Source organism: Ursus americanus, chromosome 3 (assembly GCF_024610735.1).
Source record: "Ursus americanus isolate L20-20 chromosome 3, mUrsAme1.1.p, whole genome shotgun sequence".
NCBI lineage: Eukaryota > Metazoa > Chordata > Mammalia > Carnivora > Ursidae > Ursus > Ursus americanus.
This window is the reverse complement of record NC_142129.1, coordinates 16,400,767-16,416,096: the sequence shown is the minus strand read 5'-3', so window position 1 is coordinate 16,416,096 and position 15,330 is coordinate 16,400,767. Positions and strand designations below refer to the sequence as shown.

Genomic DNA, 15,330 nt, shown 5'->3' with positions numbered 1-15,330 from the left:
CTGGAGAATACAAACATTTTCACTTTGGACAATGTTGATCTGTTTTTTTGCAAGTACATCACTTTGGAAAGCTACTTGCTCAGCTAATCTGTAACTGTCATGGAAATGTAATTTTTCCCTCCTCCAAACCAATAACAGGCACCTGGTAGGACTGCCTTATGCACCCAAGCATTCAAGTCTAACTGTTGCCATGGAAACCGATAAAACTCCGACTGCAAGTTTCCCAGCATCCTGCCACATGTCCCTTTTCTCTACTCTGCTCTATCTCTCCATTCCCTCAGTGTACTTGCGTGAGATTACGTTGCTTTGCAACACCCCGTAATAGACTTCTTTTCCATTCTTGCCATTGACAGTGATTCATCCTTGCCGTGTTGGAGGGCAGAGACTGAGTCTTTTTCAGATGTGTAGCTTCCTCACTACTTAGTCCAGTGCCTTAGACTTAATGGGCACTCAAAGCATATTTGTTGAATTGCACTGGATTAAGGGCTTATTGTCTTAGTCAGTTTTACTTTTGTGGTATCTACAACACGCTCATTAAGAGCTTCCTCAGCAGAATAACTGGAAAGATAAAAAGAGCCTGCTGACTAAATACAGAGTTTAAACCACCAATTTATATATTTACAAACTAAACATGAATTTTCAGCTCTCTCTCAAGTCTCGAAAAATGTTAAGTCTATAAAATTTAGAAATAAAGGAAAGCAAATTAATATTTGTTCAACAACTAGTAAATATCCAGCATTTTAATTTTCCTTTCCCTGTGAATTGAGTATTACCATCCATAGGATCTGATTAAAACCTTAGGATGTTCAGCACATGCAATTTATGTTAGAATTTACTTACTTAACCTTATGATCTCCTTAAATATCCATGCTGGCACAGAATTAGTGATCATGCATTTGTAAATGCTTGGGCTTACGAATATTAGGGGGTGGGGAAAGAAAGTATAAAACTTAGGGCCTTATTGTATGAAAAGATGAAACAGTCTGAAGAGATATTCTGGAAAAAGATGTTGAAGAATTTACTGATAGCAGAAACTATAGAGTGAACACAGACATTCAGGAGAGATTACCTTAAATTGGAGGTACACCAACATACAAGAACAATAATTACTACTCGGAAGTATGAAACAACAACACACAAGAACGTCTGTAATATTGGCAAAAGATGATCCAGGTCAAAGCATTCTAAATCGCTAGTATTTATGAGAGAAGGGGCAAAATAACTATTGAAAAAGGGAGCATGATTTGAAATGCTACAACCCCACTGCATGTTGGGAAGACCATGCTGGGAGTTCCCCCTGCACTTAGTAGTAACAAAGTGTCAAAGGAGACCTGGTGGAGGGTACGTGTTTATGCTCTGCCCATGGGCAACAAGACCACCTCCCCTAGGAAGTCTCAGCAGATACCACACAGAGAGGCCATACTTTGAACCCTTCCGCGGTAATGAGGTGTCCTTCTCCTTCTCTGCAGCAGGAGTATCAGAGGACACCCAGACTTAGTGGAGAGTCAAGACTTTCATCATTGCTCTGCAGTAGCAAGGACACCCCCACGATGTTAGGAGAGGTTAGTTGGGGAAGGGTAATGAGGCATCCCCTTCTAGGGCGCCCCCCTCCTAACTGCCTAACAAGGCAGTGTTAGAGGAAGCATGCTAAAACGCAATATTTCAATAAAATCCAGAGTCTGATAACATAGTACCCAAACTGTCCAGGTAATCAACTGAAAATTACTTGTGACACCAAGAGTGAGAACAATCTCAATCAGAGTGAGAAAAAACAATTAATGGATACCAACACTGAGATGACAGAGATGTTAGAGTGACCTAATGAGAATTTTAAAGCAGCCGTCATTTTAAAAAGTCCCAACAAGCAGTTATAGACATGTTTGAAACAAATTTTTTAAAGCTCTCAGCAAACAAATAGAAGATATAAAGAAGGAATACTAAGTGTCAATTTTATAAATAAAAATGTCTAAAATTAAAAACTGACGAAACCAAATATTGGGAAGAAAGCAGAGAACCTGGAATTGTACTGCTTGTGGGAATATAAAATGGCACAGCCACGTTGAACAAGTGAAATGAAACACGTACCCAAAGATGTGAACATGAATGTTCCTACCAGCTTTATTTGGACTAGCTCATATTAGAAACAATACAAATGTTCATCAACACATGAATACAGAAAGAGCGGGTTGTGTCGGTGTCCGAACGGTGGAATACTACTCAGCCATAAAAAGGACCTGTTGATATGGACTACAACATGAATGTTAAAATAACTACATGCAGTGAAAAACGTCTGACAAAAACAAATACATACTGTACAGTATTCATTTATATAATATCTGGAAAATGCAACTTAACACACAATGACAGAAAACAGGTCAGGGCGGTGGGGAAATGGGAGGAAGGCAGGAAAAGGCGGCACAAACAGAGGCTCTGGGCGCATGCGTGAGTTCTCCACGGACCGTTCGCGCTGCCCGCCTACGAAGGGTGGGGTGCTTATTTCCCTGACGGACCTAGGACGGTCCCCGGCGGGCTCCTGCGGAAGTTCACGCGCCACTGCGAGGGCCGCCCAGGTTCCTCTGCGCACTTGCTGCCGAGGTCGTCTTCCGGAGCCCTTCCTGGAGCGGGAGCCAGACCAGAGGTGAGCCTGGAATCCCGCGTGCTCTTCTCAGCGCCTGTGCGACCTCTTCGCCCCCGGGATGTGGCAACAACGCCCGACTGTTGTGGCCGGTGAGGTCTGCCAGTCCTTAGTGAAATGTCGGTCTGGAGTAAAAGAAAGGTAGTCCCTACAGAAATTGCATTTGGTTTCACGAAGTATTTACCGTCCACATCATCCTACCTTAAAACTTCAAAGACCCCAGTTAAGGATGTTATAGGGTTGCGTAGTGACAAATGGCAGCTACACTTGTGGTGAGCACAGCACCGTGTAGAGCTGTCAGAGCCCTATGCTGTCCACCTGAAACTAAGGTAACGTTGTGTGTTGACGATACACAACGAAATTGTTTTAAACAAGATAGCATTTTGGCAGTTCTGTTCTCTAACCTTCCTTTATGTAAATTGAAACTTTCTTCGATTGCACGTGACAGCCAACCCTGCAGGAAATTTTGGCCAGTGAGATTAGCTCCAAGGCTCTTAAAAACTTTGATGTCTGATACTAGGATCTGCTGTTGTGGGTGGCTATTCAGCCCAAAGGACTTTTGATCAGTGGAAATATATACTTGACCTTAGTAACCAGAAACGGACTGTGCCTGACAGTGTGTGGGAGATGAGTGAGTGTATCTAATTTAGGGGAAATTAGAATTAAAGCCCACTTAATTCAAAGGGCTTTGCGGAGTTGGCACCCAATTTTGACAAGATTGTTGAAAGCCTCCACTTATGGAGGGTTCATTTGGAGAAATGGCATTTAGAGCAACAGATCTGAAAGTGACAAGCATTACAGAAAGGGTCTGCTTGGTGAGCTCATTGTCTTAAAAGAGCAAATTCAAGAGCATGAGGAGGAAGTGTGCAGAGCTGCTGGCCAGTGTAGCATGAGCTATGCCCAACAGGCACAAGGTCAGGCAAAGAGAAAATTGACCAACTTCAAAAGGAACTTCTGCATACTCAAAGTGCCAGGGGATCTTGAAATAGTTAGAAAAGGGGAACAAAGAATTTTAAAAAATATAGTATTACAGAAAGATGACAAAGGAATCTGTGACAGAAGGCTTACAAAATCTTTGATTAATGTATATTCGGAAGTTCTTGATATTCTGTCTGATTATGATGGCTGCTGTAATAAACAAGATCATTTTCCAAAGACTGTTTGTGGTTGAACTCGGGAGGCTAAGGCAGGAGGGAACTTGGCCCAGGAGCTCTGGGCTGTAATGTGCTATGTCTATCAAGTGTGTGCGCTAAATTTGGCGTCAGTGTGGTGGGCCCTGAGAAGCGGCGGACCACGGGTTGCTGAAGGAGGAGTGAATAGGCTTAGGTTGGAAAGGGAGCAGTCAAAACACCCCTGCTGATTAGTACTAGGATTGCACCTGTGAATCACTACTGCACCCCAGCCTGAATTAAAAAAAAAAAAAAAGGTGGCATGAAAAAACTTTATGGGGTGATGGATTTATCTTGATTGTGGTGATGGTCTCAGAGGTGTTTACATATATCGAAACATCAAATTGTAAACTTTAAATATGTGCAGTTTATTGTATGTCAATTACACCTTAACAAAGCTAGTATTTTTTATGTGGCTATTAAAAGCCCTAATTTTTCAATTTAATAAACCATTTTTTGATTAGATCAATTTGTATTCTGTCCATCATATAGCCTTATTAAAAGATGTCTGAAGGGACCTTTATTTGGAATAATTCCATTGTTTAGAAACTTCTAACTCATCAATGAAAGCTTGGTTTTGTTTTTTTTTTCATTCTAGAGATTATCTTTCATTTCTATTCTGGGGCTCCACTTAGGTGTATCCTTTGCAAAAATCAAAAGTTCCTAAAAAAGGCCATTGGAAGTGAATAGCATCTTGATGTTGAACTTTAATTTTTATCAGAATTGACAACTATTGTGGCCATGAAAAAAAAAAAGAAAAGAAAAAAAGGCTTGAGTTGGGGAGGACAGAAAGGGAACTGATCTTTAAAATTATAATTAACTCCTATTGTCTGCCACCTGATGGAAATCTCCAGATGGTCAGACTGTGGTGTCAAAGGCTAGATTATTTTTTAAGATTTTATTTATTTATTTATTTGAGAGAGAGAGCAGGGGGTGGAGGGTGGAGTAGTGGAAGAGGGAGGAGCAGACTCCACACCCGGCTCAGACCCAACACGGGGCTCTATCTCATGACCCTGAGATCATGACCTGAGCCAGAATCAAGAGCTGGACACTTAACTGACTGAACCACTCAGGCACCCCAAGGCCAGATTACTTTAGCCATCAATAGGAACAAATAACCAGCTGGCACAAATCAGAATTAAAACAAGAAACAAACTTACTCAAGATGTATACTTAGCATGGTAGAGTTGAAGTATTGAATTAAGGATCACGAGACTTACCAGAGGAGCCAAGGGAAACTGAGCCCCTTGAAGTGCACAATTTTATTGGCTGCAATTTTAGAATTCAGGTCAATATTGCTTCAGTTAAAACTCTAGAAATAAATTGTCACAGGGCAGCTCAGAGATACTGAGTCAGTTGTATGCATGCCGGTTAGTTATTTATGTGTAGGATGGAGGACACTAAGCTGCCATCAGTCAGCAAAGGCAAAAGCAGATACATAAGGAAAAGAAAGAGGGGAAAGGAAATCTGGGAGCAGTTAGTGTTGCTTTTCTATATTTGCAGCTAGCAAAGAGACTGGTTACAGCAGAATGATCTCGCACAAGCTCTTCAAAGCAAGGGCCATCAAAGGAAGACGTTTCAGTTCATGGAGTCTTCGGGAAGACTTGAGAGTTTAGCTGGAACACACAGACGATTAGTGGAGGTGCAGTTGGTTCTCTGCTGAGTGGTTGGAAGATGAGAGCTATTTTTTTTTTCTGCTAAATTCTATATACTCAATGAAAAATAGGGTAGAATTGCCATCTGAAGATTGGCTTATGAGGTGAATGCCATAGTGGAATGTAGGAAGAAATTTGATTAGAAAAGGGAGGGTATGAAATTATCATCTTATGAAATTGAAAAGTAAGCTCACTACAGAAATATGGCAGGATTGAACAGAATTTCCAAATGAAGTATTTTTTTATTCCAGTTCAATTTTTTCTTTATCCTTAATTTTACTGTGACACCTATATTTTCCCCAGATAGGTTAATTTCAGCTGTAATAAAAAATCCCAACTATATGTATATAATACAAATTTCACTGTTCACAATGTTTTAATTCATGTGGTAAGAATTTCCTCTTATCATCATCCCCTTTATCTCCTGCAATCTTCTCTGTATAGTCATTACTCTGTAATTCTCCTTTTTAAAGGCATCTGTGGCCATCATGGACCAGCTCTTTCTCATTCCCCTTTATACTGACTCTTCAAATGAAATGTTATAGTATGATGACTTTGTTTCTCTTTTTAAAGTAAAGTCATATTTTATAAGTATTGTAGATAATTGGTAAACACTTAAAATTCAAATAGGACTAAAAGTGTACAACAAATGTAAGATTCCTTCCCATCTTTGTGCTTCAGTTTTGTCCACTATTTTTAGTTTCTTATTATCCTTTCCCAAACAAGTTGGGAGCAAATATATATGTGTGTGTGTCTGTGTGTGTGCGTGTATACAAATAGTCCTCTTTACATAACAAATCATAATATACTATATATAATGTTTGGCATCTTGCATTTTTTATTTAAAAATATATATAAACCCTCATCATAACATGATGAGTAGAATACAAATTCAATCAAATAAAATTCAGTATTGCATGATTAGGGGGTTAATAAAATGACTGGGGTGACACTATCCAGATTTGTCTTCAAGGAGTAAGGGCCTAATCTTTCCTGGTCTCAGGTTGAGGTTTGCCCTGCTCTGGTGACAGTTTTCTGTTTCCACTTAAATGTCTAAAAGAAGATTCTTCTGTGGCTGGCTAAACTATTCAGTAAAGTGGTAGGGATTCTAGCAAGCTGTTTTGTCAACCTGGTCCAGAGGGCTTTGGCCGAGCAAACATAGGGACCAAAGACACTTCTTTCTTCTGCTTTCCAAACTGGAGTTGCCTGCCATATCTGTAGCAGGCCCTACTCTCTTCTCACATCTTCCTCCCTAAGATGGGAAATTCAGTCCACCCATTTTGGGCTGGCCGGAAGCCAGTAGCTAACAGCCAATCAAATTATATCCAAATTACATTTTCCCAGGGCTGTTTATTATTGTCATTGCTATTTCTAGCTTATCAAGGTTATTATTTAATATCAGTAAATATAGATACACCTCATGCTTTTAATGGCTATATAGTTCTCTATTGTATAGATGTAGAAAGGGCAGTCAGCCAGATAGATTTGTTTTACTTTGCAGACAACATTTCTGAGGCTGATCAATAATGCAGACGCTTTTTAATGGTGCATCTTCTCCAGGGCAGGTCGAGGCTTTTAATATGCCATGTATATTGTTGCTGGAAATTTATGCATCAGCTTCTCTAGTGTTTAATTTACAGCATCGATAGTCTGCATATTGTCAATATTCACATTATTTCCCTCTCTCTTCCTGTTCCTATTGAGACTGGGTTTTCTCTAGGCCTGATGTACAGCCTCTATCTTTAGACATCTCTCCACCACCCTGTTGAGTTGGATTCATTCTTTCCTGTACCCCATTTCTCTTCATTTTCAGGTTTGGTAAATGCAATCTCCAGTATCTTCCTAAGGAAAGATTCGTGGAGACATAATTGCATAAATACCTAAATGTCTACAAATATGCTTATTCTGTCCTCGTACTTGATTAATATTAGTTGGATTACGTATAGGATTGATTCTAGATTGAAAGTAGTTTTTTCCCCGGAATATTTAAAATACGGACCTGTTCTTTGTTGTCAGGTGTGGTCAATTGGCATGTTATTTTATATTTTTAGATTTTTCATTATCTTTTTTTTTTCTTCTTTTTTTAAGTAGGCTCCACACCCCGCATGGAGTCTAACTCAGGGCCTGAACTCATGACCTAGAGACCAAGACCCAAGCGAGATCAAGAGTTGGACACTTAACTGACTGAGCCACCCAGGCACCCCCATTATCTTTTGAATTCCACTTTTATTTTTACCAGAGCACTGCCTGTGCATAATAACGTATATAATTTTATAAGTCTCCTAACAAAAAAGAACATTCCCCGACTCCATTCCTGCCCCACCCATCCAATTCCTGTTCCCCACATTCAACTACTTTCAATTCTTTTAGTTGCTTTTTCTGATATTTAAAGAAACTTCCCTACACTGGGTGGTCTCAGGCTTCTTTTGTGTTTATAAGGAACAGGGAAAGCAGTTCACTTAGGACAGCAGTAGTCACTGCAAGCCCGTCAGGCATTGCCAAGGGAGTGATCTTCAATGGTTCCTAATTAAAGAACCGGCTTCTACGTAGATATTAGTTGGTGGAGAAATAGAGGAGGAAAAGTAACACAAATATGCCTACACTGATTTATTTAAACACACGAGGAACTGAGCTAGAGAAACAACAGACTGGAGCATGCTAGAAATAATCCAATTTGCATGCTTAGAGTTCTATCTTTATTAAAAACAACAGTAGCAATAACAAAATCTCCCCTTTTTCCCATTATTCCTTGTATTACTTCCTCTTTAATTTTCACTGCTACCCAAATAGTCTCATGGTCCTGCCACTTTCATGACTAAATTAGGTTCATTAATTCTCCTTGTATCACTGTATCATTATTTCATTGGATTTTTTTTTTTTTTGGTGTGTGCTAACTGGTTTCCTTCCAAGCTTGTGCAAGCCAAACTATACTTCTATAATCCAAATTATGCAAAGAACTGAATATATAGCTTCTGTGATGTCCCGTAGACACTGGCTGGTTTTAAATTATCATATATTTTTTTCACTGCTTTTGGTGCTGTGTTTATGTGCAAATATTTCGCTCCTCATTTGTTTTATGGTCAATTTTTACCAATTTACCATTTTATTATCTAACATTTATACTAATAGTTCCTATTTTTGAGGCTTAGATATTATCTCTTAATGTCCTAATATGAAAGATGAGAATTTAGAAGCCCACTGCCTATATTCAGAATATAATTACCAGACCCTTTGGTTGCATCAGTATTTGCTGCTTATGTTTGAATAACATATAACCTTCAGCTTTCTCTGGTCAGCTCTGACAGTTCCCGGTTGTGGATCTTTTTATCCGTCCTTTCTGTGTCCCACTAGCACACAGAGCTCCTGTAGAGCAGTCGAGCCGTAACGAGTGACGTGGGACAGGCCTTGGTATAGAGATGAGGTCTTACACAGTTACAGGAGCTGGCGAAGGTGCCTGTGGAAGGCTGCTGCCTGTGCATCTCCCACGGTGGCCGACTTGCTGCAGGCCAGGAGGGCTAGCATTTGGGAAGAAACACTGAAGGAAAAGCAGAAGACAGCAAGGACAGACTTGAACCCATGAGGAAAAACCATAACCCGATCCTGATAGCCGGTGGCTTCAATGACCCATCTACTGTAGAAAAGCTGGTACCTTTCACCATGCTGCAAAAGATGTGTCTGGCCCAGGACTTAGAGAGTTTGAAGAAAGAGATCTGGCAAAAACTGGAGGGTCTGTGGCTCAGGAACCAAGATTAGCCAGCAGATACCATTTGTGAGCTGCATGGGGTACCTTATACTGATCAATGCTAACCCAGGACAATAGAGGAAAGGGAAGTCCGGGATACATAGTTCCAACTTAGATTAACTGACACTATAAAAACCACTACAGATATTTGGAGAAACCAAAAAAAAAAAAAAAAAAAAAAAAAAAAAAAAAAGATCCATGAAATAAAGCATAATATTAAAAAAATCAAAGAATTTATTTAAAAAACTTCAAAAAATAAAAAATAATAAAAACATGGTGAATTTTTGTAATTCAGTAGAATATTTATAAGTTTTAGATGTGAAACTCTTCAAAAGAATGGAACAATAAAAGAGAAGAAAAATGGGAGTGAAAAAAAAGGTACTCATAGGATCAAGCTAAGATAGCCCAATAATTGGATTTCAAGAGAGAGAACAGAGAAGATCAGGAGGAGGAAACCCTGTAGTCTACAGACAGGAGAAACCATTGACTCCACTGACATTCAAGGCCTTACTTCTACAGAGAGAGGGAACTTTGAGTATAAGAAATCTGAGAAATCATGGAAATACAGCAAGTACGTTCCCAGTTAGTCTGACTACATAAAAATCCAAAGAGCTATACCTTTTGCCAGCTTCTTTCTTAGGAGAATATATGCTCATCTAATGTGGATACCTGCCTTTCAGAAGGCAGACACCGTAATAATAAGCGAGCTTAAATCTGAGTGTTTCCAGCTACACAATACTGGGTTACAACACTGGAACACAGAAATAAGGAAAACCACAGACAGGTCTCCAGCTAGAGCTCTGCAGGGTCCTTTGTGTAAGTCAGTTAGGACCCTGTGTACTCAAGCTCGCTCTTGACTAAGTTCCCCCTGATCCACAGTTTTGGTTACCCATCGTCAACCTCAGTCTGAGGAGATGATCCGCTTAATGATGAGTCTTTGGAAGGTCAATAGTAGCTTAATGATAGGTCTCAGTGCCTACATCATTCACGTGACTTTCTCTCACCACGCAGGCGTTTTATCATCTCCTGGCATCATAAGCAGAAAGGTGAATACAGTACAATGAAGAGGTTTGGAGAGAGAGAGTCCAAATTCACATACCTTTTATTCAGTATATTGTTATAATTATTCTATTTTATTATTAGATATTGTTGCTAATCTCTTACTGTGCCTAACTTATAAATTAAAATTCATCATACGTATGTATGCATAGAAAAAAACAGTATAAATAGGGTTCCATACTATCGGTGGGTTCAGGCATCCACTGGGTCCCTGGAACATATTTCCTACAGATAAGGGGGACTACTATGTTATAGTCTTATGAACCAGCAGCTCTTCACTAACTTCAGCATGTCCTAGGATTTCTGTTACCCGCTGAATTCCACGTATTTCACAGCAAACTCCTAGTTTTAATACCAGTGTTCTTCAAGTATGTTCTCATTAGATGGTACTTTTCCAAGGCCGAGTTCTCAGTTTGTCCCCTCCGGAAGGCTCCTTGGAGCCCCATCAGCATACCCAGTGAACCAGCCCTCTTCCAGCCCTCAGAGAACGGGATGGTACTTCTACCTCAGGAATTGACCCCTTGACTCATGACTAGAATTTTACATGGATTCTTTATACTGAGAGATATATGTCAGAATTTAGGATTTGCAACTCATCAGCTCCCTGCCTGAATTCTTATAGAAAGCCACGTATGTTAATGGCTACTAAACGTTGACCCCTTCGTCAGTGGGGAGGATAACCTGGGTTTGAAGGGCAATGAGACAAATAAGGACATTCAGTTAGGTTGCCACAAATTAAATTTACCCAATTTGAAGATTCTGAAATCATCTTCCCAATTTTTGTTGTAAGATGTTCCTTCATTTTATGAAATGATAGAAGTAGTGTTTGGTTGAAATGACCTTATCTGGCCAAATAAAAATTCAGCTGCCAAAAGAGAAAAATAAATGAGCCACCATATATCACTTTTCAGATATCAAATTCAAAGCCCTGGAGGCAGGTGGTCCCCCTCACCATGACAGGAAGAGCCATCTTTTCCCGTACATTGCATTTGAAAGCTGAGTGTATTTTTTCCCAACACTACACAAATTAATCTTATATATAAATTAAAGTCTGAAATGTAATTGATTAAAAAGGTATATATAAAGCAGCCAGGATTTGGACAAGACTACATTTTTCAGCTTAAAAAATTCTGTAGAAGTTTCTGTCTTAATGAACAAGTTGTATTTTGTCTCCCTAGTTACATGTGTTAAGGTAGGGAGAGACACACAGAAATCCAGCCTTTAGGGTCTGGCTCTGCCTCTTCACCAGCCTTACCTGGGGTCAGTCTTCACCATCTTCATGAAGCAAAAAGGGCATGCGACTCCTTTCATGTTCTTGAATATACCAAGATCTGTCCCACTCAAGAGCCTTTGCAGTGCTGTTCAGTTTTCTTGAACTCCTTTTTTTTTTTTTTTCAAAATTGTATACTCACTTTCTAGCAGTTTGCCTGTTTCATAATAGGCATATCATAATTGTTTCTTAAGTGAATAAATGAATTGTGGTATATGTCAAGATACAAGCTAGACAGCTGATCAGCGGGAAAATAACGATGGGGTTTCAACAGTATCAAACAGGAAGAGATCAACTGTAGGATTATTTCTCATGTAAATAAGGATACAAGGTATTATTTACTCTTGACTGGAATAGCTATTGCTATATATAGATACTTTGAAGATACCCAGCAGATGGACTGTTTCCTCCACATTTACATATTCTGCCCAGAACCCTTTTAGCTTGTTGGAATTTCTTTTAAGAATTCCAGTTTTCCAGCAGTGGTTTTCCAAGCCCACAGTTTTTGCTAACATACATTATAAATACTCGTAATGCCAAGCTCTCATCCCGAGCTGGATGACAGTTTTACATCTCTAATTCTGAGTCAGATGGAGGCATTTCGCACGCCTGGGCGGCAGCAGTGGGTGTCCAGGCTGTCGAGCTTACTGATCCTTCAGCATTTAGCTTCTTATGGAAAGTTTAAAAAGGATAAAAATGCTGGAAAAGCTAACCTTTAGGTCTAGCATGGTGATTTCTAACCCCAGATCTGACAGTCATTTGTGGTAAAGATTATGGTAGGAATCGCGAGGGGCTTTAAACAGATTGGAAACTTGATGAGTCCCTAAACCTTTCTTCTGGTCTCATGATGAGAACGAGAAGAGGGCACTTTTCTAGGAGAAATTTCACAGCACCCCTAAAGTGCCAACACTTTAATTAGAACAATATTTCAAGTGTCAGTGACTATGACTACGAAATAAAGCAGAAGGATAAGCTGGTGGAGGTGAGAAAGTCCTTGAAGGCATTTTAAGCTCTCTGGAGAATAAAGAAATGTGTCATATACATCATAGGAGGACAATTAAATATTATTTATATTCCTAGATCGCAATATAATCAAACGTCATCTTATTTTCCTCACTAATGGACTTCTGTTTTGTTTTCAGGGATTGTGTTGACGATGCATTACATTTTTTAACAGGCAGTGAACTGTTTATTGCTTTTTACATTCCCACTTTCCCCGCTGTACCTTATGAAGACTTGAGATCTAGTCCATAGGCACAAAAGAGAGATGCTGTTTTCTGTGTGTGGAATATCCTTTTCCTCTTTCCTCTACCTGCTGCTTCCTCACTGAGACTAAACCTTGCATGTTCTTTGGAACGCAGCTTAAATCTACTCCACAAAGTCTTGTTATAATATTGGAATTGTCCTCCTTCAAAATGCCATAACTGCCAAGTTTCTTCATGTCCTACCACTTGAACTAGGCTTCTCTGCTTATTTCTGAGTTTCTCCCAGGAAACTAGAAGCCCCTATATTGTCGTAATTAAAAGGTTGGGCTTCAGAGCCAAAATATACCTGTATTGTTTTCTTTGCAGATAACTAGCTCTGTGACCTTAGAAAAGTTACTTAACCTCTCGGTGCTTTAATTTTTCATCTGTCAAATGGAAATGATAGCAGTGACTGTTTCATAAGGCTGCCACGATAACAGAATGAGGTAATGCACATAAAGAACTTAATACAGTGCTTGGCTGAGTAAATGGCCCAAAATGTTTATAATATTTTTACTATTATCATTATTTTCCATGATGACAGGAATTGTGTTTTGTACCTAGGGCCTGGCTCATAGTAAAGGCCTGCAAATGTTGAATGAATGAATAATATTTCTTTTTTCTCTTCCTATTCAGTAAGTAAGAAAATGCCATTAAAAAAAAAAAAACTAAAAACAAAGAGAAAATGCTTCCCTTCTGCTTCTTGCAAGTTTGAGAATAAAATGGGTAATATATACATAGAAGACACTCAAGTTAGATAGCTGTACCTTGCATTAATATCAATGCAATGAAGACCATTCTTGTAAAAATTTATGAAAAGGATCCCTGCCAGGAGGTCTGTTTTTAGGTCATTACAGTGCAATATCCATATTGGTTGGAATTACTAGTGCTTTCTAAAATATTTCATCTACCTACATTCAGATGTGCAGACGACATTTTAAAGTGCTCAATATTTTAGATTTTCCATTTTCTGCTTTTGTTGCATGAATAAATTCTCTCTCCTCACAACGAGAATCTGCCTGTCCATGACAGGCAAGACATCCGGAAGTTCTGAGTCATTACCTTAGAGGTTGTTTGTAAATCAGCGATTGCTCTCCTAGTTTGGATACGACTGTGGAAGAGTCGTACCTATTTGGGAGGAAAATTGTTCACCAGCAAAAGAGAAACAACAGGAACAAAAGATTTCCTGTAGCCTTCCTTGTTGTCAGTATGTGAAATTTCCTATTGCTTATTGCATTAAGTCTCAGGTTTGCCACCTGGTTTTCAAAACCATAATGTTAACGAAAATTATTTTGCCTTACATTCACGTACTGCTTTGCGATTTACAAAGTTTTTTAACAGTGATCGGTTCATTTTCTCTTGGCATTTCAGCCTGGATGGAGACAGACCGTCATACACCTGCAGACCTGGTGTGGTATCATTGGTCCTGCAAGAATTGCTTCGGATATATCCATGTGGCACAATCAGGCTGCAAAAATGTTGGCAAGTTGTTGAGGAGGTATGTTGGTCACTATAACAAAGAGTGTTCTATTTTGGGAGACCCACAGAGGAAACTTCTTACTACCATAATCTAGGGGAAAACTGCTTCTCTAAAGCAAGTTAATCATATAAACATTATACACTAAGAAATTGATCAGATAACCTTCGATGTGTTAACTGACAAAATGATAAAATCCAATTTTATTGAAAACTAATAGCAAGGACATAGGGCTTACAGTAGCCACAGTCTCAGTTATCTTACACATCTCCATGCTTTCTTTTCCTCATCTATTTCAAATTTATGGTATCTTGCCACATTTAGTGTATCACTACAAACTACTTTAAATCCTTTTTTAAATAAGGCAGGACATACATTATTAAAGTGTTTTCACATATAATATTCTGTTTGATTCTTATATCAGCCCTGTGAGATAGGCATAATACTAACCCAATTTTAACTATCCATCCACGGTTCTCACTATTTTTCCCCCAAACAGGCATTTTCTGCAAAGTTTGAGGCTGACAGAGCAGCCCTGGATCCTGCTTTGTATAATAGATCCCAAATGTAGGCTTATGCAAGCAGGCAACCCAGAATCTATGCCAGGAGTGTGTCTCTCCAGCACTGATTAATTCCTGTGTCTAAAAGCCATGTGTTCATTGTGGATGATAAGCTTGTTGCACAAACATAAGCTAACCACACTGAGGAAGTTTGGCATTAGTTCTGCACAAACCCCAGTGAGGATATTTGCCAAAAGGATGGAGAAAAGTCCTGCCAATTTAGACATGAATGAAATGTTTTGAGGCATCTGTAGACTTTTACATACTAAATAGAGAAAACATACATTTATAACACTGATTGAAATTTATTCAACCAAACTTGTGTTGAGGAATCCCAGATTCCAGGCTTGGGAAATGGTCTAGACCTGTGCTTAGAAGCAGATGGACACACGTACAAATAGATACAAAATCACTGAAAAGTCAAAACGGGCTGTTGTTCTAATTCTGCTCCAAATACTCATGTACAAAGACAATGGCACTGGTTTGCAGTACACTCAAATGTGATGTTTGTGGATGTAA

At 39.2% G+C, this 15,330-nt stretch overlaps 1 pseudogene; it reads left to right on the top strand.

Moving 5' to 3' along the window:
* The first annotated feature begins 3,839 nt into the window (after positions 1-3,839).
* On the top strand, positions 3,840-4,041 carry LOC148110342 (signal recognition particle RNA; annotated as a pseudogene).
* The last annotated feature ends 11,289 nt before the right edge of the window (positions 4,042-15,330 follow it).